The 23772-nt window shown below is 42.1% G+C and overlaps 1 protein-coding gene across 1 annotated transcript in view; it reads left to right on the top strand.

Annotated features, from left to right (window-relative positions):
- Positions 1–23772, top strand: part of LOC111973168 (sickle tail protein homolog) — a 193366-nt gene that overhangs the window by 1294 nt on the left and 168300 nt on the right.

Genomic DNA, 23772 nt, shown 5'->3' on the forward strand with positions numbered 1-23772 from the left:
TGTCACCGACCGCCTTGATTCGGTCTTATGTAGCAACATTTGAAATTGTGTTTTTTACATTGGACAAAAGCCGAGACACAGAGCTACAAAATGGTATATCATACACTGCATTTGAGGAACAATGGGAAAGTAATTCTGCTTTGAAAGTTGATAAACTTGTAAATTCACTTTTGAGAAAATGGCCTTTGAATATTTTGGTAGCTACTGGAGAGCTCTTCTTTGTCTACACCCATTCAGCATTGTTCACACCTTCTTAAACTTTAGCTCCACCAATCTCTTTAAGGGTTGATCCGAGGGTTCTGTCCTGACAACAGCAGTCAAGCATCCAAGCTACCTAACAGTTGTCGCAGTGACATTCTATTAAAATGGACACTTGCATAGTGGAGTCTTTTGTTGAGACATGTAGCTAGCTAGCGTGCAATTTTTTTACCATAATCACAACTCATGACGTTACTACCCTGCATGAATATGCAGGTAGCTAACCAACCAGGTTCAATGTGAGCTAGCTAACATTAGGCTATAACAAGCAAAGCAAATGGCTCCGAGATACGAATAATACACGTAATGTTAGCTAGCGAGCCAGCCAGCTAACGCTAGCTAGCTAGCTAACAGTACACTTTAACTTGAAATGAAAATATTTTGTCAAAATTAGAAACGTGTAACATCTGAAAATGTAGCTAGCTGGACTATCTTACCCGTGGTCTGAAATAGCTAGCTAGCTAACAGWKCACMMTAACTRGAAATGAAAATATTTTGTCAAAATTAGAAACGTGTAACATCTGAAAATGTAGCTAGCTGGACTATCTTACCCGTGGTCTGAAATAGCTAGCTAGCTAACAGTACACTTTAACTTGAAATGAAAATATTTTGTCAAAATTAGAAACGTGTAACATCTGAAAATGTAGCTAGCTGGACTATCTTACCCGTGGTCTGAAATTGGAGTAGATGGCCAAAGCGAATTTACCAGCTATGTCTATCAACAGTTGTCGCAGTGACATTCTATTGAAATGGCTACTTGCATAGTGGCGTCTAGACTATTTTACCCGTATACATCATGGTTGGCCGCTTCTCCCTGTCACGGATACCATGGTTGCCATGGTTCTCCGTCTCCTTAGCTATCATACTCCAATTCCACTGATTTCAAAACTCGGTCCTCCAGAAAATGGAGAGCAACACTTATGCAGTTCTACTAAGCAATATATATTTTTTAAAGCCGGCGTTAGACAGGATTACCTACACATACTAACCAGCTCAAATAGACAGAAACGTGCTATATGGCAGACCAATCCAAATTCATCTCTCGGCATGTCCAGCCTACGCATTATCTCAGCCAATCATGGCTAGCGGGAAGGTTGCTCACTTTGTCTGTGGCTTAATCAACTAGGATCATAATTTAACGATGTATTCATATTTACAGATGGCATGCAAGTTTGTTATTAACCTGTTCACATGTTCCAGAAGGCATTTCTGCCCAAAAAACGCATTTTCTTTAAATAAAGGATTACGTTCAAACGGCTCTCATGTGAAGTAGTGACCCGCGACATACGGCTAGTTTCCTGAAACGGGTCACTTATATATACACACTACCGTTCAAAAGATTTGGGTCACTTATATATGTCCTTGTTTTTGAAAGAAAAGCAAATTTTTTGTCATTAAAATAACATCAAATTGATCAGAAATACAGTGTAGACAATGTTAATGTTGTAAATGACTATTGTATCTGGAAATGGACGATTTAAAAAAAAATATGAATATCTACATAGGCGTACAGAGGCCCATTATCAGCAACCATCACTCCTGTGTTCCAATGGCACGTTGTGTAAACTAATCCAAGTTTATCATTTTAAAAGGCTAATTGACCATTAGAAAACCCTTTGGCAATTATGTTAGCACAGCTGAAAACTGTTGTTCTGATTACAGAAACAATAAAACTGGCCTTCTTTAGACTAGTTGAGTATCTGGAGCATCAGCAGTTGTGGGTTCGATAGCAGGCTCAAAATGGCCGACAGTCAAGTTCCTTACTTTTCCCCCCTTCCACGTTCCTCTTCCATTTTTGCGGTAATGATGCAATTAGTTGGTTGTAATTTTGGAAAGAGCATTTGAGTTTAACCACAATATTTGCTGTATTATTTGTTCAGTATTTTATGGGGCTCCCGAGTGGCGCAGTGTTCTAAGGCGCTGCATCTCAGTACTAGAGTCTTCACTACAGACCCTGGTTCATTTCCAGGCTGTGTCACAACTGGCCATGATTTGGAGTCCCATAGGGCAGTGCACAATTGGCCCAGTGTCATTAGGGTTTGGCTGGGGTAGGCCGTCATTGTAAATAAGAATTTGTTCTAAATTGACTTGCCTAGTTAAAAAAATTATGAAATTGCAACTAACTTTCTGTAGCTTGTTTTAAAATAGCGACATTTGGGAGACAATTTCCTTTTCAAGTAACTGAAAGTGAGAGGTCTGAATAAAGGAAAAGGAAAAAGGCCATTCTTGAACATAGGGTGAGACATTCTTACTAATTTGCTAGAGAACCAGTTCGGATTTGAGTATAACTTTTGTATGATTGAAGCCTTTAGTGAGAGGTCACCCAGTAAAATACTATTTGAGTAAAAGTCTAAAAGTATTTGGTTTTAAATGTACTTAAGTATCAAAAGTAAATGGAATTGCTAAAATGTACTTAAGTATCAAAAGTGAAAGTAAAAATATAAACCATTTCAAATTTCTTATATTAAGCAAACCAGGCGACACAATGTTCTAGTTTTTTTTATTGACGGATAGCCAGGGGCACACTCCAACACTCTGACATTATTTACAAACTAAGCATTTGTGTTTAGTGAGTCCTTCAGATCAGAGGCAGTAGGGATGACCAGGGATGTTCTCTTGATAAGTGTGTGAATTGGGACATTTATCTTGTCAAAATGTAATGAGCACTTTTGGGTGTCAGGGAAAATGTATGGAGTAAAAATGATATATCTTTTTTTAGGAATGTAGTATAGTAAAAGAAAAAGTTGGCAAAAATAGAAATATTAAAGTCAAGTACAGATACCCCAAAAAACGACTTAAGTAGTACTTTAAAGTATTTTTACTTAAGTACTTTACACCACTGTGTAATAGTAGTATAGTAATTGTAGTAGTTACAGTATATGGGTGGTAGACTAGTTTCACTAGTCCCATGTTAGCCACCAAGCCATTTCCTTACTCCCATGCTACTCAGTTTACAGGTTTGTTTTGCCATGTGTGTGGTCGGCTACAGAGGATCCGTGTGTTATCTGTTTGCTTTGTGTGTATCGGTCAGACCGGCTTGTTGTGGGATTAGATCTACCTATCAGGGCTTCGCTTCCTGTCCTGTTCATCAGTCAGACTTTAGTGTTGTGTCGTGTATTGTTCACGATAGGGTTGTCGTTGTGATATCCGTATTCTGATACTCAGAAGTATCATGATAAGCAAACAAAACATGAAGCAGACTTCATTTCTTGTGTCTTGAGGAAAACAGTCTTTTAATGTTGGAAACATAGAAACACATTTTGTCACGTTTGTTTATTTTTCTAACTTTAGCAGAAAAAGTTTATTTTGTAGTTTATTTTTTTAGTTTATTTTTCTAACGCACAATTTTAGCAGGTTTTTAAAATCATTTAAACTGCTTCGTTTTTCCCTTGTTGCCCTTGGAAAATTGAGTATCGTAGGACTGTGATACTGGTATTGTGATTGACAACCCTGGTCCAGCATTAGATCGTCCTATCAGCGCTCTGCTTCCGTGCCTCGGAGCCGAAGGCATTCCTCACCTGATCACGTGATTGGATCCCACGTCACGTCGTTGTTTTTCCAATCCCATCTCCGTGGGGTGCGGATGATGGAAGGGAGCAGGGGGCCTGATCACTCACTTTTGGCCCCATCATCACATTCCCTCACCCTAGTTAGCTTAGATTAAACACAGTAGGAGAGTTGGCCTCGTCCCAAACGGCAGCCTATTCCCTTTATAGTGCACTACTATTTCCTGGCCCTGGTCCAAAGTAGTGCACTATATGGGGAATAGGGGTCATATGGAATGCACCCTAAACCTACCCTTGGTTTTGTAGTGTCATTGTCTTGAAGTATTTGGTGAGTACCGGTATCTTGTATCAAGTAAACACATGTGTTTTCATTATAGGGAAACTTCAGGATTTTGGCAATGAAGCCCTTTATCTACTTCCCCAGAGTCAGATGAACTCGTTGATACCATTTTAACGTCTCTGTGTGCAGCTTGAAGGAAGTTGCTAGCTGGCGTTTGTGCAATTGCTAACTAGCATTAGCACAACGACTGGAAGTCTATGGTAACTGTTAGCAGCAGCTCGTGAAACTACCTAAAAAAATGGTATCCTTGAGTTAATAATAACTCTGGGGAAGTAGATAAAGAGCTTCATTGCCACAATCCCGAACTATCCCTTTAAACTATCTATCCCCTCTGTCAATCAAGATGTTCCCTGCCAATTACACACACGCACGCACGCACGCACGCACGCACGCACGCACACCACAGCACACACACACACAACACACACACACACACACACACACACACACACACACACCGCCTACACGCATGCACACACACGCACGCGCACGCACACACACACTACACGACACACACACGTTCGGGGAGGGGGGGGGGGGGGTTAAATAAAATGTTTTGTCCACATGCTTTGTAAACAGGGCAGGTGTAGCACTAATAGTGAAAGCTTACTTACTGGCTTCCAATAATGCAAGACAGAAAACAATTATAGAAAGATAATTACACAGAGATAAATACACAATGAGTAACGATCACTTGGCTATATACACGGGGTTCCAGGCTTGGTGGCATCAGTACCGTTTGCCATGCAAAGTCTATGACTTGGGTGCTAAGAGTCTGACAGTTTTAGGCACTTCTCTGACACCGTGGTATAGAGGTCCTGGATGGCAGGAAGCTCGGCCCCAGTATGTAACTAGACTGTACGCACTACCTCTGTAGCGCTTCCAGTCGGATGCCAAGCAGTTTGCCATACCAAGCGGTGATGCAGACAGTCAAGATGCTCTCATGGTACAGCTGTTGAACTTTTTGAGATCTGCAGGCCCATGCCAAATCTTTTCAGCCTCCTGAAGGGAAGAGGCGTTGTCGTGCGTTCTTCATGACTGTGTGGTGGTGTGGACCATGTTAATTCCTTAATGAAATGATGGACACGAGGAACTTGAAGTTTGACCCGTCCATACAGCACGTCGATGTGAGATACCATTCATCCTGAGTGTCAGGTCTGACTTATGTGTTTTTAGTACTAACTCAGGACAGTCGAGTTGGGGGGGAACAAGGGGAAGAGAAGGGGAGACACAGACGGTTTTGCAGGGGGGAGGACGGTGGGAGGAGAGGTGAAGCTGTAGCGTGAGTCAAACTTTGGGTGACAGAAGAGTCAGGAATGTGGAGAGTTGCTGGAAGTCTGCAGTCTGGAGCCGTGTGTGTGTGTGTGTGTGTGTGTGTGTGTGTGTGTGTGTGTGTGTGTGTGTGTGTGTGTGTGTGGTGTGTGTGTGTGTGTGTGTGTGTGTGTGTGTGTGTGTGTGTTGTGTGGTGTGGTGTGTGTCAGTATGTGTGTGTCAGTTGTTCTTACCTGCAGTAAAAGTCAGGTTTGGTTATTGAGGGCAGGTCTGTACTGGAAACCAGATCGTTCCCAGTCTGTGGCTCTGTGTGCTCCTCCACCTCTTCACACAAACAGCCCACTGGCCAGGAGGACTCCTGCCCCTCCTATGCACGCACACACACATATGTCTTCTCTGTGTCTTTTTCTCTCTCTTTACTTATATATTTCTCTGTATCTTCATCTGTCTCTGTCTTTCTTTCTCTTTATGTCTCTCTCTCTCTCTCTGTCTCTATCTTTCTCTCTTGCTTCCCCCTCTTTCTTTCTATACCTTACTTTCACATTTCCACCGCAGTATGTACACAGTTTCTACCCACTGTTATTCTTAACTGAGGAATTACTTTGCGCCACGCCACCGCCCCACACACATACACTCTCTCTCAAAAGACTTTCAAACAGAATACATGATCTGTGTATTGTGGCAGATGGAGGCTTGGAGGACTCAGCTGTATGTTTCTCTATGTGAGTTGGAGTGATGATGACAAAAACAGAACTTTCTCCACATTTCCTGCTGAGGCCTGAATCTTAGAGGCAGCTCCACATACAAACGCTGTAGATATTCAATTTGTAGAGCTATTTTGGGTGATTTTGTTGTTTGTCGAGAGCCCTCATTCACTATCTGTCTGTCTTTATTTGGAAGTTACTTCAATGATTCCGCAATTTTCTCTAAACAAATAACTAGTCGCACTGGCATCACCGTAACCTCCTATTTTTCACTTAATTTAAATCTTTATAGGAAAATAGGAAATAGCCTTCTGCCCTATGGGCCATTCTGGCTCGGATAAGGCTAATTTATCATCATAACCTTATGTGTTTCACCTCACCTTTATGAACAGAGATTACCGATACAGGTTCATAGATCAAGCTCAGGTCCCATTTTGTGCTGGTTTAATAGGTCAAGCTATGGCATCTAAGGCCACGCATGGGCCATGACCAATGTGCGTCCCCAATGGCACCCCGTCGCCTATATAGTGCCCTGGTCAAAAGTAGTGCATTGTATAGGGAATAGGGTGCCATTTGGGACACAGCCCATGGCTGCAGCCGAGGCACTGAGGTCGGTCTAGCGATGATGTTGCGTGACTGGGGCCGGATGATAAGCGTGTGTGACAGGTGACATTTCCAGCATCTGTTAAGTCTTCAGTGTTGACGTAAGCCACTGAAGCTGAAATAAAAGCTCTGATTTGCCCTTAAAGATGTCAGCTGATGTACTGGCTGCTGTAACCTGGTCTAGCAGTAACACACCTGACCAATCATATTTTTACTGCTCCCCAATGGAGACCGGGGTTCAATCCCAGCGTCCACTTTCTACTGTGGTCCCACTTGCCTGTCACCCCTCCGGTCTTGGCTGCTGTGGAAATCAGTTTGTCATCAGAGGAGACCATGGAGTGTGCCAGAGGCCAGTGGTCTAAGCTGGCCTCTTTAATGACACATCTGGCAGGTTTAAGGCTCTGTACGTCTGAGACACGCATTGATAAGAAGAGAGGGAGGGAGCGAGAAGAGAGAGAGAACGAGAGAGCGAGAGAGACTGCTAGGCTGCATTATCAACCATCAGCTAGTCTATCTCCAAGCACCCACTCACTCTTATCTCACCAATTCAATTTAAGGGCTTTATTGGCATTGGAAACATATGTTAACATTGCCAAAACAGCCTCTCTCTCTCTCTCTCTCTCTCTCTCTCTCTCTCTCTCTCTCTCTCTCTCTCTCTCAATTCAATTCAATTCAATTCAAGGGGCTTTATTGGCATGGAAACCATGTGTTTAACATTGCCAAAGCAAGTGAGGTAGATATTATACAAAAGTGAAATAAACAATACAAATTAACAGTAAACATTGCACATACAGAAGTTTCAAAACAATAAAGACATTACAAATGTTATATTATATATACACAGTGTTGTAACAATGTACAAATGGTTAAAGCACACAAGTTAAAATGTCACGTTCCTGACCTGTTTTCTGTTAGTTTTGTATGTGTTAGTTGGTCAGGACGTGAGTTTGGGTGGGCAGTCTATGTTTTCTGTTTCTATGTTGGTGAATGGGTACCTAATATGGTTCTCAATTAGAGGCAGGTGGTTTTCATCTCCTCTGATTGAGAATCATATTAAGGTAGGTAGTTTCACAGTGTTTGTTTGTGTGTGGTTGTCTCCTGTGTCTGTGTCTATGTCTATGTCTATGTTTGCACCATACGGGACTGTTTCGTTCGTTCGTCGTTTTGTTTGTAGTAAGTACTTGTCGTTCGTTCTTCGGTTTCATGTAAGTTCGTTGGTCCAAGTCTGTCTACATCGGTGTTTTATTTGTTTAGTTAGTCAAGTATAGTTCGTTTGTCTTGTTCAATAAATTCATTATGTCTTATTTCCATACGCTGCATTTTGGATTTCATCCATGCTCCTCCTCTTCGGATGAAGAGGAGGAACGCGCGTTACATAAAATAAATAACATAAAATATGGGGTGTAATTTGACAAATGGTGTTTTTCTCACTGGTTGCCCTTTCTTGTGGCAACAGGTCACAAATCTTTGTGCTGTGATGGCACACTGTGGAATTTCTCCCAGTAGATAGGGAGTTTATCAAAAATGGATTTGTTTTCAAATTCTTTGTGGATCTGTGTAATCTGAGGAAATATGTCTCTCTAATATGGTCATACATTGGGCAGAGGTTAGAAGCTGCAGCTCAGTTTTCCACCTCATTTTGTGGCAGTGTGCACATAGCCTGTCTTCTCTTGAGAGCCATGTCTGCCTACGGCGCCTTCTCAATAGCAAGGCTATGCCTCACTGAGTCTGTACATAGTCAAAGCTTTCCTTAAGTTTGGGTCAGTCACAGTGGTCAGGTATTCTGCCACTGTGTACTCTCTGTTTAGGGCAAATAGCATTCTAGTTTGCTCTTTTGTTAATTCTTTCCAATGTGTCAAGTAATTATCTTTTTGTTTCTCATGATTTGGTTGGGTTAATTGTGCTGTTGTCCTGGGCTCTGTGGGTGTGGTTGTGTTTGTGAACAGAGCCCTAGGACCAGCTTGCTTAGGGGACTCTTCTCCAGGTTCATCTCCTGTAGGTGATGGCTTTGTTATGGAAGGTTTGGGAATCGCTTCCTTTTAGGTGGTTGTAGAATTTAACGGCTCTTTTCTGGATTTTGATAATTAGTGGGTATCGGCCTAATTCTGCTCTGCATGCATTATTTGGTGTTCTACGTTGTACACGGAGATATTTTGCAGAATTCTGCATGCAGAGTCCTCAATTTGGTGTTTGTCCCATTTTGTGAAATCTTGGTTGGTGAGCGGACCCCAGACCTCACAACCATAAAGGCAATGGGCTCTATGACTGATCAAGTATTTTTAGCCAGATCCTAATTGGTATGTTGAAATTTGTTCCTTTTGATGGCATAGAAGGCCCTTCTTGCCTTGTCTCTCAGATCGTTCACGGCTTTGTGGAAGTTACCTGTGGTGCTGATGTTTAGGCCGAGGTATGTATAGTTTTTTGTGTGCTCTAGGGCAACGGTGTCTAGATGGAATTTGTGTCCTGGTGACTGGACCTTTTTTGGAACACCATTATTTTGGTCTTACTGAGATTTACTGTCAGGGCCCAGGTCTGACAGAATCTGTGCAGAAGATCTAGGTGCTGCTGTAGGCCCTCCTTGGTTGGTGACAGAAGCACCAGATCATCAGCAAACAGTAGACATTTGACTTCGGATTCTAGTAGGGTGAGACCGGTGCTGCAGACTGTTCTAGTGCCCGCGCCAATTCATTGATATATATGTTGAAGAGTGTGGGGCTTAAGCTGCATCCCTGTCTCACCCCACGACCCTGTGTGAAGAAAATGTGTGTGTTTTTGCCAATTTTAACCGCACACTTGTTGTTTGTGTACATGGATTTTATAATGTCGTATGTTTTACCCCCAACACCACTTTCCATCAATTTGTTTAGCAGACCCTCATGCCAAATTGAGTCGAAGGCTTTTTTGAAATCAACAAAGCATGAGAAGACTTTGCCTTTGTTTGGTTTGTTTGGTTGTCAATTAGGTGTGTAGGGTGAATACATGGTCTGTTGTACGGTAATTTGGTAAAAAGACAATTTGACATTTTGCTCAGTACATTGTTTTCATTGAGGAAATGTACGAGTCTGCTGTTAATGATAATGCAGAGGAGATTTCCCAAGGTTACTGTTGACGCATATTCCACGTAGTTATTGGGGTCAAATTTGTCTCCACTTTTGTGGATTGGGGTGATCAGTCCTTGGTTCCAAATATTGGGGAAGTATTTTCTCTCGCTCTCGCTCTCGCTCTCGCTCTCGCTCTCGCTCTCGCTCGCTCTCTCGCTCTCGCTCGCTCTCTCGCTCTCGCTCGCTCTCTCGCTCTCGCTCGCTCTCTCGCTCTCGCTCGCTCTCTCGCTCTCTCGCTCTCGCTCGCTCTCTCGCTCTCTCGCTCTCTCGCTCTCTCGCTCTCTCGCTCTCTCGCTCGCTCTCTCGCTCTCTCGCTCTCTCTACTAGTGTATTGTCAGTAATTTTGTAAAGTAAAGGCGGGTGAGACAAGAGCAGCACGGGGGAAAAGCTAGAGCCCAACTGTCCCCAGTTATCCTTAGTCATCCAGGCCATTAAACAGTATAAGGAGTCATCTAATGTTGTGCCTGTGTGGTGTCAGTATGGCATGCAGACGGACAGCAGAGTTTAGTATGTGGATTTGTCTGGACATGAATGTGAGGGTACTCACTTCAGTTTCCTGTGAATCATCAGATATCACAATAAGGATGCACTTTGAGACTGTGTGTGTGTCTACTTTCTCAGTGGTCTGTGAAAGACTTTTCTGATCGAGATGTTGTTACATTACTTCCGGCAGATGACACAGGAGCGTGCGTGACAGAATATGGTGCCATGACAGTTGGCACCAGGTTATTCCAGGCTTGAACCTTACAAGCTGAGCCATTCCACACATATTCCTTGTTAATTTGTTCTCGACTGACGCGTTCTGATTTGGGGTGGAAAACGCACTATGGTTAAATGAGCTAACACAAGCTCAATCTAATTGGGATTACTTTCTTTAAGCGTGAGATAAGATCGCTTTCCTCAAAATCGAGAAAGGATTAGATTAATTAATGCCTAACATTACCCATAAAGCCCTCTGGTTTATCTATTGGCGACCTTGACAAACTTTGGCAAGACTAAGTGTTATTACAGACCATCGTAACACACTGGCCCAGATCAAACAGCCCTCAAAGATTCTTAATTTGTGGTCCACATCTTTCATTACGCATTTCTCACTACACTGGGTTTTGAAATTTAATTTGCCTCAGAGTTTGTATAAATATAGAATTTCTTAGCTCCATTGACTGAGCGGTGGCTTGGACATATACACAGCGGTCTGCCAAAGGAGAATTACATGGGGAGGGGAGTCACAGACAATACCATATCAAATTGTATTTGTCACATGCGTCATAAATGACAGCTGTAGACTAGCTGTGAAATGCTTACGAGCCCTTCCCAATAATGCAGAGAGAAAAACAATTGTTATATATTGCTGTGTGTTCCAAATGGCACCATATTCCCTATAAAGTGCACTTCTTTTGACCAGAGCCCTATTGATCCTGGTCGAAAGTAGTGCAACTACATAGGGAATAGGGTGCTATTTGGGATGCGAAGAAGGTTATGAAAAAAGCCTGTGCTAAAGGATTGAGATAATTGTCAGACTTTGGCACAGGAGGAGAAAAAGATAGACACCAGACATGAATCATCTCAGTCAGACAAACTCAGCCAATTTTAGAAGTCAAAGACCTCCATTTATGGTGGATTATGGGAAGAAGAGGTTGCATGGTCGCCATGGCAGCAGGGAAAATGGCTTCCAGGTTGACAACCTGCAATGTTTGAGAGAATCAAATATGTGATGCATTGTCGGTAAGTTGTGACTAACGGATCTACAAATAAGAATGTGTAGTTAGTTTTGATGCAAGGGGATTTGTAGGTGATTTGTAGATCCATCAGTTGGCAGTCACCTGTTGTGCCATGTTGTGTCGCTACTGTGTTGTTGTCAAGTTGTGTTGCTACCATGCTGTGTTGTCATGTGTTGCTACCATACTGTGTTGTCTTAGGTATCTCTCTATGTAGTGTTGTGGTGTCTCTATTGTCGTGACGTGTGTTTTGTCCGACATTTTTATTTTTAACCACAGCCCCCGTCCCCGCAGGAGGCCTTTGGCCTCTTGGTAGGCTGTCATTATAAATAAGAATTTGCTCTTAACTGAGTTAAGTTAACAAAACATTTAGAAAAACACACTGTCTACCTTAGTCATGTGGACTGAAGAACTGTACCTGGCTGGCCCAAGGGTCTGAGAATGTAGGTGTGAGATCATCATCATGCCCTGCCTCTTAACTCTATGAGACATGCTCCGCTGTTGTTCGCTAATGACCGGACGCCTATGTGTCATCCTTCAATCCAAACAGACTAGAATCAGGTCACTGAGCAAGAAGTGTGTGTGAGCGTTTCAGAGAGAATGGGTGGGATACTTTGTTTGGTCTAGTGGGACTTATTCATTCAAGCTCTAGCTTGAGGCAGTGTATTATACTGAACAAAACTAGAAAGGCAACATGTAAAGTGTTGGTCCCATGGTTCATGAGCTGAAATACGCACAAAACGCTTATTTCTCTCAAATTTGAGCATTTCTCCTTTGCCAAGATAATTCATCCACCTAACAGGTGTGGCATATCAATAAGCTGATTAAATAGCATCATCATTACACAGATGCACCTTGTGCTGGGGACAAGGATGTCACACACGTCATTAAACAGTACTTACTGTAATATGAAATACAGAATTTTACTTGCCACCGAGCTGCACATACAGTTGAAGTCAGAAGTTTACATACACTTAGGTTGGAGTCATTAAAACTTGTTTTTCAACCACTCCACAAATGTCTTGTTAGCAGACTATAGTTTTTGCAAGTCGGTTAGGACATCTACTTTGTGCATGACACAAGTAGTTTTTCCAACAATTGTTTACAGACAGATTATTTCACTTAATTCACTGTATCACAATTCCAGTGGGTCAGAAGTTTACATACACTAAGTTGACTGTGCTTTTAAACAGCTTGGAAAATTCCAGAAAATTATGTCATGGCTTTCGAAGCTTCTGATAGGCTAATTGACACCATTTGAGTCAATTGGAGGTGTACCTGTGGATGTATTTCAAGGCCTACCTTCAAACTCAGTGCCTCTTTGCTTGACATCATGGGAAAATCAAAAGAAATCAGCCAAGACATCAGAAAAAAATTGTAGACCTCCACAAGTCTGTTTCATCCTTGGGAGCAATTTCCAAATGCCTTAAGGTACACCGTTCATCAGTACAAACAATAGTACGCAAGTATAAACACCATGGGACCACGCAGCCATCATACCGCTCAGGAAGGAGACGCGTTCTGTCTCCCAGAGATTAATGTACTTTGGTGAGAAAAGTGCAAATCAATACCAGAACAACAGCAAAGGACCCTGTAAAGATGCGGGAGGAAACAGGTACAAAGTATCTATCCACAGTAAAACGAGCCCTATATCGACATAACCTGAAAGGCCGCTCAGCAAGGATTAAGCCACTGATCCAAAACCGCCATAAAAAAGCCAGACTACGGTTTGCAACTGCACATGGGGACAAAGATGGTACTTTTTGGAGAAATGTCCTCTGGTCTGACGAAACAAAAATATAACTGTTTGGACATAATGACCATCATTATGTTTGGAGGATAAAGGGGGAGGCTTGCAAGCCGAAAGAATACCATCCCAACCGTGAAGCACGGGGGTGGCAGCATCATTTTATGGGGGTGCTTTGCTGCAGGAGGGACTGGTGCACTTCACCAAATAGATGGCGTCATGAGGAAGGAAAATGATGTGGATATATTGAAGCAACATCTCAAGACATCAGTCAGGAAGTTAAAGCTTGTTCGCAAATGGTTCTTCCAAATTGACAATGACCCCAAGCATACTTCCAAAGTTGTGGCAAAATGGCTTAAGGACAACAAAGTCAAGGTATTGGAGTGGCCATCACAAAGCCCTCACCTCAATCCCATAGAATATTTGTGGGCAGAACTGAAAAAGCATGTTCGAGCAAGGAGGCCTACAAACCTGACTCGGTTACACCAGCTCTGTCAGGAGGAATGGGCCAAAATTCACCCAACTTATTGTGGGAAGCTTGTGGAAGGCTCCCCGAAACATTTGACCCAAGTTAAACAATTTAGAGGCAATGCTACCAAATACTAATTGAGTGCATGTAAACTTCTGACCCACTGGGAATGTGATGAAAGAAAAAAAGCTGAAATAAATCATTCTCTCTACTATTATTCTGACAATTCACATTCTTAAAATAAAGTGGTGATCCAAACTGACCTAAAACAGGGCATTTTTACTAGGATTAAATGTCAGGAATTGTGAAAAACGGAGTTTAAATGTATTTGGCTAAGGAGTATGTAAACTTCCGACTTCAGCTGTACATACATACAAAGCCTACTTCGAATGTTGAACATGTCACAGTGCTACCAGAGAGTAGCTGAACTCAACATTGGTCAATCATCATATGATGGAACTTTGAGCTTTGCTTTACAAAGGCTTCAAAACTGGCAGTGAACTACAGGGCAAACAGACCAAAAGGACATGGCAAAATGCACAACCATTTCAGAATCAAGACTTGCTGCCACTCCAATCTGTTTCCTAAACAAATTCATGGGGCACTATAACCACATAGGAGTTAAATTGGTACAGCATTCTCATGGGTTCAACAAATATAGACTCTTACAAGGCACGTCGCAAAATATGTTAATGAGCAATACCATACAGCCACTAGTGGTCAAACGTTTTTTGGCGAGCCTGTATTCTGTGGGGTGGAATTACAGTACCATTCGAAATACAGCAATTCTTTGCTTCGCCCACAACATTTTCCCACAATACATTTTACTGTTGATAATACCCTAAATTGCTATGTAATTCACAGTTTTCTGTTACAGTGTGTACACTAATTAATATTGCTATTAAGCCCTCGTCTTTGTACCCCATCTATGCCCTTCTCCAAAGCTAATTACGGCAACTTGTAATCTCGCCAACCGAAACCTGTAGATCCTGCACTGAGCACATATTGTGTTTCTGCATCCCAAATGGTACTCTTTCCCCTACATAGTGCCCTACTTTTGACCAGAGCCCTATGCAGACTTTAGTTTTTCCCCCAATCTTATGTATGGACTATGTTGTTAGCTTTTAGCGATCATGGCTAATTCACTTGACTGGCGGATATGAGCAGATACCAGTGGATGCTAGCTCTCCACCAGGCGTTTTCTCTGATAGAGCAGACAGAGCAATCAATACGCCTCTGCCTCCATTCAAACCACGCTGATTCATTAAAACATGGGGCTACGTAAATACTTGTGTGGTACCTAGTGCTCTCTCTCTCTGTGTTGTTATGGATCTCTGTATTCCATCACTTAGCACTGAATGTTCAGTCTATATGACGCTGTGATGTATCAACTTTATTCCTGAAAGAGAACTACCCTTCTGATGTTGATTTTCATGAATATTTGAATTCTGTGATCGTGTTCAGTTGCTATTACAGTGTTGTATTCAGGCTGCGCTCCTGTGGAGGAAATTCACAAAGTTTGAGTTTATTGATACGTTCTAAATCAATCTTCTCATTCATTCATTTTGATGTTGCTTTTCGGTCGTATTCTAACATCTGTCATGATTGTGTGGGGAAAGTACTTGTGTAAATTTATGACAGGGATGTTTGTATGTCAGCATCATGGGGGCTGTGTCCCAAATGGCACCCTATAGTGCGGTACCTTTGACCAGAGCCTATGGGGTAATGGTCATCTACAGAGGGACTCCAGCTCTGGCAACTATCTCCCCTCTCTTTATTCCTTTGGATTTAGCGGCATCATGTTCAGTGACGGAAAGGCTGGGCCACACTCTGACAGGTGACCCTGCCTTGTGAGACGGCTTAGCTACAATACCACTGAGGGTAAAACTGATACAGTTAAACAAAAGATTTACTGTCGACACACTGCGGTTGTACTATATGCAGTACATTGGGCTGTGTGTTTGGCCGCTGCGCCGCCCATAAAAAAATGGATGCATGCATGACTGTAAGTCGCTTTGGATAAAAGCATCAGCCAAATGGCATATATTATTATATTGTTTTATGAGCAAAGACCAGGAAATTCCAGCCCTGCATAATCAGGATTTGTAGGCTCTGAGCTCAAGAGGGGTAAAATGGATTCTTTGAAAACTACTTCCATTGAATCTATTCTTAGGACTAAACTAGATCTGTGAGCCACCATTCCAGAAGTGAATAGAATTTCCTTCCTATTATTGTAACGTTTCCTGGACGCTAGCCTAAACGTTGGTTTCCAACGTATTTAGCTGTCTTGTTTATCACCATGAAGAGGCATGCCTGCTCTTTGTATTCCTGGTCCCAAATGGCACCCTATTCCCTATTAGGGAATAGGGTGCCATTTGGGACACATATCCTACTGTGCATGTACAGTATGACTTGAATCAGTTCTGCCTGTACACTGCGTCGTGGTTATTACAGCTAGCTGTTATCTGTACATCTCTAAAGCCCTGTTTGGCAGAGAGAGAGCACATCCCCTTGGCCTCTTACTGGCCCATATTTGCTGCTGTAAATAAATACCCGTTGATAAATCAAAATCCAGGATCCAAAAGTCAAAATAAATCAAAATCCCAAACCACTCAACTCCAGATTTATTTTGAGGAGTAAGAGGAGGAGTGGTGATGCTATTCCAGGACCATTTATGATTGGATAGCCTTTTGATTCAGATAGATACCAGCTTTAACACCTTTAACGCATAAACCGTTAACCCACCGTGCGCTGCCATCGCTGGATGGTAATGGTCCAATTCGAATGATTGGAGACACTAGTCATGCTTGATAAAAGCAGACTGAATGCACACACGCACTCTAAGAATGCGGAGCTAGCTCTTCACTAGTCCATTGAACAGAGCTCTTTTAAAAGCATTCCCTTTTTGTCCAGAGAAATGCTAACTTGGGGCACTCTGCGAGCTTATTGACAGGTCATCATCTGACCTGAAGAGACTGTTAATGTTACCCAAATAACAGTGGTCTTCAGACTTGAATTCCCATTCATTGAATAATATGAATTGGCGATCTCATCTCACCGCGAGGATATATTAATAACACTTATCTTGAATTCAGAAAGTTGAGTAAACAGCAACAACAATGCAAGGTGCTGTTAAATGAGATTTGGTTTGTGCAAGGATATTGTCAGAAAATGACAGCAACAACCCACACTGGGTGTGGTGATGTAAATAATTTAACTAGGCAAGTCAGTTAAGAACAATTATTTACAATGACTGCCTACCGGGGAACAGTGGGTTTAACTGCCTTGTTCAGGGGCAGAACAACAGATTTTTACCTTATCAGCTTGGGGATTCAAGCCAGCAACCTTTCGGTTACCGGTCCAAAGCTCAAACCGCTAGGCTACCTGCCTCCCCAAGTGAATTGCCTTCCATAAGTGTAATCTTACCATGTATTGTAGCAGTATTACATCTATCTCTGGAGTCTAACTGGCCAACTATTATAACAGGCATGTCACTCTGATGGGTGAAACTCCCCTATTCTGACCCAGTTTCCAGCAGTCTGCCTCCGAAGAATGTTTTCCCTCTGATTCTGATGGTGTGACAGTCATACAGCTCAAGCTGAGAGAAACTTTCATCTTAGCTTTATCCTGCAGTGCATTGGGAAAGTATTCAGACCCCTTGACTTTTTCAACATTGTGCTACGTTACAGTCTTATTCTAAATTGTATTAAATGTTTTTTTTCTTCTGATCAATCTACCCACAATAGCCCATAATGACAAAGTAAAAACAGGTTTTTAGAAATTGTTGCGAATGTATATATATTCTTTCACTGGAATATCACATTTACATAAGTATTCAGACCCTTTACTCAGTACTTTGTTGAAGCGCCTTTGACAGCAATTACAACCTCGAGTCTTCTTGGTTATGACGCTACAAGCTTGGCACACCTGTATTTGCGGAGTTTCTCCCATTCTTCTCTGCAGATCCTCTCAAACTCTGTCAGGTTTGATGGGGAGCGTCGCTGCACAGCTATTTTCAGGTCTCTCCAGAGATGTTCGATCGGGTTCATGTTCGGGCTCTGGCTGGGCCACTCAAGGACATTTAGAGACTTGTCCCGAAGCCACTTCTGCATTGTCTTGGCTGTGTGCTTAGGGTTGTTGTCCTGTTGGAAGGTGAACCTTTGCCCCAGTTTGAGGTCCTGAGTGCTCTGGACCTCTCTGTACTGTTCATCTTTCCCTCAATCCTGACTAGTCTCCCAGTCCCTGCCGCTGAAAAACATCCCCACAGCATGATGCTGTCACCACCATGTGGTCACCGTAGGGATGGTGCCAGGTTTCCTTCAGAAGTGACCCTTGGCATTCATGCCAAAGAGTTCAATCTTGGTTTCATCAGACAATAGTATCTTTTTTCTCATGATCTGAGAGGAGAGGTACCTTTTGGCAAACCTTTTGGCAAACTCCAAGCGGGCTGTCATGTGTCTTTTACTGAGGAGTGGCTTCCGTCTAGCCACTCTACCATAAAGGCCTGATTGGTGGAGTGCTGCAGAGATGGTTGTCCTTCTGGAAGGTTCTCCCATCTCCACAGAGGAACTCCTGAGCTTTGTCAAAGTGACCATTGGGTTCTTGGTCACCTCCCTGAACAAGGCCCTTCTCTTCCGATTGCTCAGTTTGGCTGTGCGGCCAGCTCTTGAAAGAGTCTAGCTGGTTCCAAACATCTTACATTTAAGAATGATGAAGGACCTTCAATGCTGCAGACATTTTTTGGTACCCTTCCCTAGATCTGTGCCTCGACACAATCCTGTCTCGGAGCTCTAAGGACAATTCCTTCGACCTCACGGCTTGGTTTTTGCTCTGACATGCACTGTCAATTGTGGGACCTTATATAGACAGGTGTGTGCCTTTCCAAATCATGTCCAATGAATTGAATTTACCACAGGTTGACTCCAATAAAGTTGTAGAAACATCTCAATGATGATCAGCGGAAACAGGATGCACCTGAGCTCAATTTCGAGTCTCATAGCAAAGGGTCTGAATATTTACATAAGTAAGGTATTTCTGCTGTTTGTTTTTAGAAATTTGCAAAACTTTCTAAAAACCTGTTTTCGCTTTGTCATTATTGGTTATTGTGTGTAGGTTGATGAGGACAATTTTTTATTTAATCCATTTTAGAATAAGGCTGTAACGTAACAAAACGTGGAAAAAGGGAAGGGGTCTGAATACTTTCCCAATGCACCGTATGTTCATTCTACGTTTCAGGAGGAAAGGTTCTCATTGGAACATTTCACTGTAGTATAATCCAATTAAAATACAGAGGATGTATGCATCTCAAAGTAGGGGTGATGATATAGGATCAGTTGTGCCTTTTAGATCATATTTAATAATATTACATTGACAGGGAAGTCCTGATCCTAGATCAGCAGTCATACTCTGAGACGCTTGGTATACTGCTCCAGACCTGGCTGCGGTTGGCTATACTGTTGCCTGCATATTTATTTGGTTGAACTTAAAACAGTATCGATTTGTGTACTCTATAGTAGGCCTCGACTTATTTGGAGAATATTAATGGCCCACATCAAGTTTTTATTTGTGAGTGAGAGTCACACCTATTCCTTCCAAATTGAAATTGAGAATGCATCATGTTGACCGACACACTGTTCAAATGACATGACAAAGTGCATTGTGACACCATGAAATATTTAGAATACAGAGAGAGAATCAGAGAATCGACTCAGACAGACTCTCTGCACACTCTTAGAAATAAGGGTAGGGTATTGTTCCCTGGGGTACAAAAAAGTTCAAAATACACATAATGTACCTTCAGAGGAACACATAGTGATCTCACATGGTACTGTTTGGTACATTTTAGGGTGCTTTTTTTGTATATACAGTACCAGTCAAAAACAGACTTACTCATTCCAAGGTTTTTCTTAATTTTTTACTATTTTCTACATTGTAGAATAATAGTGAAGACATCAAAACGATGTAATAACACATATGGAATCATGTAGTAACCAAAAAAGTGTTAAACAAATCAAAATATATTTTATATTTGAGATTCTTCAAAGTAGCCAACCTTTGCCTTCATGACAGCTTTGCACACTCTTGGCAAGGTAAAATATCACAAATAGAGCTAGATAAAGCCAGAAGAATAATATACTGGTTGTACATAGCTACGGATGTAGGATCTTAATTTGATCAACCTGTTGCAGGAGAACTTTCCTGCAATTCAGGACATTTTAAACGTGTAGTGTATTTGAGGTTTTAAAATGCTTCTGAAGTTTGTAATTTCCATTTGAAATTTCAGACTTGAATTTCCCTTATGAACAATGAATCAACCCTTATAAGCCACATAATAATTCACATTTCCTGTTGCTGCAGGATTATTTTCCCGCTGTAGCAAACTGGCTAAAATGTAAAGTATTTTGTGTTTTCATGGTCTTCATTCTCTCACTGTAAGTGTCTCAAGGTCCCAACATCAGCGTTTATCTCTCCTAGTACAGACCTTTTTGATGTTGTGATGCGCGCACATCACTTGAACGTGACGTTGGATGCCTGGGTCGATTTATGGTCCTGGTCTGTCCCTGCATGTACTTTTTGAGAAGTATCTCATTAACCCATCAAAGTTAATGTAGCTCAGTTGGTTGACCATGACGCTTGCAAACAGCAGGATAGTGGGTCAAATTCCTGGAACCAACCATGTGTAAGAAAATGTATGCATGCATGACTCAGTGAGTGAGTGAAGACCATGAAAACCCGAAATTTGAGTCCGTTTGAGCCCGTTTGCTACAGCAGGAAAATAATCCAGCAACAGGAAATATGAATTGTTATGTGGATTATAATGCATTGATATCTTTGTAGGGGTTGGTACCCTCTTGGGCCTCACCCCCCCCCCCTATCTGAGATACCTACTGGAGCCTTCATCCTCCACATACAACAGCCGTTCTGCCAGTCACATTCTGTTAAAGGTCCCCAAAGCATTCCTGGGTTCCTCTTTTCAGTTCACTGCAGCTAGCGACTGGAAAGAGCTGGAAAAAAACACTCAAACTGGACCGTTTTATCTCCATCTCAATCATGGACACTCTTACTGACAGTTGTGGCTGCTTCGCGTGATGTATTGTTGTCTCTACCTTCTTGCCCTTTGTGCTGTTGTCTGTGTCCAATAATGTTTGCGCCATGTTTTGTGCCGCTACCATGTTGTGCTGCTGCCGCTTTGTGTTGCTACCATGTTGTTGTCATGTTGCGTTGCTACCATGCTCTGTTTTCATGTGTTGCTGCCATACTATGTTGTCGTCTTAGGTCTCTCTTTATGTAGTGTTGTTGTGTCTGTAACGGCTCTCTTTCGGTGAGTGAGTAGACCAAGGCGCAGCGGGTGATGAATACATAATGACTTTATTGTAAGACGAAGACAGACACGAAATACACTTGACTAAATATACAAAATAACAAAACGAACTAGACAGACCTAAACTACGAACTTACATGAAACGAAGAACACATGAACGACCGAATGAACGAGACGAGACAGTACCGTGTGGTGCAACAAACACAGACACAGCGACAATCACCCACAAACAAACAGTGAGAACAACCTACCTTAATATGACTCTCAATTAGAGGAAAACGCAAAACACCTGCCTCTAATTAAGAGCCATACCAGGCAACCCAAAACCAACATAGAAACAGCAAACATAGACTGCCCACCCAAAACTCACGCCCTGACCATCACACACATACAAAACAACAGAAAACAGGTCAGGAACGTGACAGTGTCTCTCTTGTCGTGATGTGTGTTTTGTCCTATGTTTTGAATCCCAGTCCCCGTCCCCGCAGGAGGCCTTTTGCCTTTTGGTAGACCGTCATTGTAAATAAGAATTTGTTCTATAACTGACTTGCCTAGTTAAATAAAGGTTAAATGAAAAATAAACTGAAAAAGTAACAGCCCTGCTACACTATAGCAATCTGGCGTCCTGCATTGCCATTGAGGACCTGCTTCCTATGAAAGCTGTTATACTGTTGGCAGCGTCCAAACTCAAGAATCGCCGAGGTTCAATTCTCGATGGCTCATGTGAATTTAAATAATGAGGAATAAAAGTCGATTTTGGTTGCGTATGGCCTCAACTACACACCACTGGTTGTACTAAGACTTATGCGGTCAGGAAGCTACTAACTACGATAGCTACATTTATGTTCACAATGTAAACAAAAGCAACTAATGAGAACTTGCGAAAAAAGTGGAACAAAGCTATTGTACTTACGCATAGTCGATGAATATGGTACAGTACAGTAGGTTTAAATAGGACTAAAGACACTCTTCCCCTCTGCTCCTTTCCGCTCTCAAATCAACGTGCTCTCTGTAGCAGGGCAGAACGTCACATTGATGCCGCGCTGATGGCAAAGCTTAAAAGAGTTAAATGGCATATATTATTATATTACATTAACAAAGCTTCCAAGAATGTATTTAAAAGAAACTGTGGTACATTTACAACAACATCATCCTGAAAATTGTTCATTAACAGGAATGTTCTATTTTGGGCCTAGAATACTGGTATGCTAGCATCCCTTTGAGTGAGCACATTGTTAAGCAGCAGAAAGGATTGCATGTAAGAGAGTGTAATGCAGAGGTCACCAACCTTTTCTGAGTCAAGATCACTTTCTGAGTCAAAATGCAAGCCGAGATCCACATGATCTACATGACTTCAAAAAACAGAAGACCTTGCAATATTTACCAATTAAAAACAGATCTTTAGCAATGAGGTTTGTGCAGTAGGCTATAGGCCCAATAGATTATCACTGCATACGGGCTATGCTTGCCCTACCAATGTTGTTCTTCTCAAACCATTTTGAAATTATATCTTAACAAATGTAGGTATATGACCACACTGGTAATATATCATTTGTTGTATTACTTGTGGGCCTCGCTGAGTGAGCATCATTTGTATTTTCATTTTCTGAACTGATCGCCTGCATTTGATGGTCAGTCTGAGGGTTTGGGAGGGAGCAGCGGTGAGCAGCGGTGAGGCTGCCTCTCACCCCACTCACCGTCCCTCCGCAGAGAAAAGCTGATATCCAGCTGATATCAAAACTCAAGTCACACTGCATTGTTTCTGCCTCATGAACCAATTCCCGTTGTTACTCCTATGACCAGAGAAGGTGAAATATTCCTCGATATTAAAAAAGACACGAGCCACTAATATTAACAACGCAAGCTTATACTCATTGCAGCTGCAGTGCTGGTTGTAGCGTGAGTGGAAGTAGGGAGAACGCTCATTTTATAGCTTATAAAAGTGTTGAACAATGTGTTGACGGTTCTGAATAACAACTCAAACATGAACTTACTCATAAAAACAGCAGCTTTTTTGCTGTATTCGTTGAGTCTCTCTCTAGTCATGGTTTTAAACGTTTTTAAATATCACAGTATCAACTTTGCGGTGTGTCCGAGGCTTATTTTTTACAGCTTGAGGAACGTGTGCAGACACCGTGATCTGAGCTATCTGATTGGCCAGCGGTAGGTCTATAGGTGCACTTGATTTGCTCTCTGGGCCTGCCGGGTTTGTGGAGTTCTACCTTCAGACACATGAAATGGTTCAAAATGGGAACACTTTGCCTTCCCGGCACTAGGGCTGCTGAATCAGGTGCACCTACCGCCAACAGGGTGAAACAAATGTTTAAAAATAGTAACGCAAGGCTTTACCATTGGGTTTTTTACAGAAATGTTTGGTGATCAACTAGGAATGCCTTGGAGATCGACCAGTCGATCACGATCGACCTGTTGGTGACAACTGGTGTAATGGATGAGCCAATTAGATCCCTGCTACAATGGGTTCCTTCCTGCTAGTCACTGTGGCCCAATTATCCTTTTTTTTACTATTCTTGCCTCATAGAAAACATAACATGAAAAAACCATCTTGACTACTACTTTTTCAGAGATAATTGTAGTGGCGGATGCCAAACGTATATATTTTTTCTGTCCTCTAAATGTTTATGTGAGCCGCAGGGCCATTTGCACAGTGGCTCATGTGTTTTTGGGGAATTAAACAGATTGGACAAGGGGCATTTACATTGGAAGGGCAATATG

The sequence above is a fragment of the Salvelinus sp. IW2-2015 genome, linkage group LG14 (genome assembly GCF_002910315.2).
Source record: "Salvelinus sp. IW2-2015 linkage group LG14, ASM291031v2, whole genome shotgun sequence".
NCBI lineage: Eukaryota > Metazoa > Chordata > Actinopteri > Salmoniformes > Salmonidae > Salvelinus > Salvelinus sp. IW2-2015.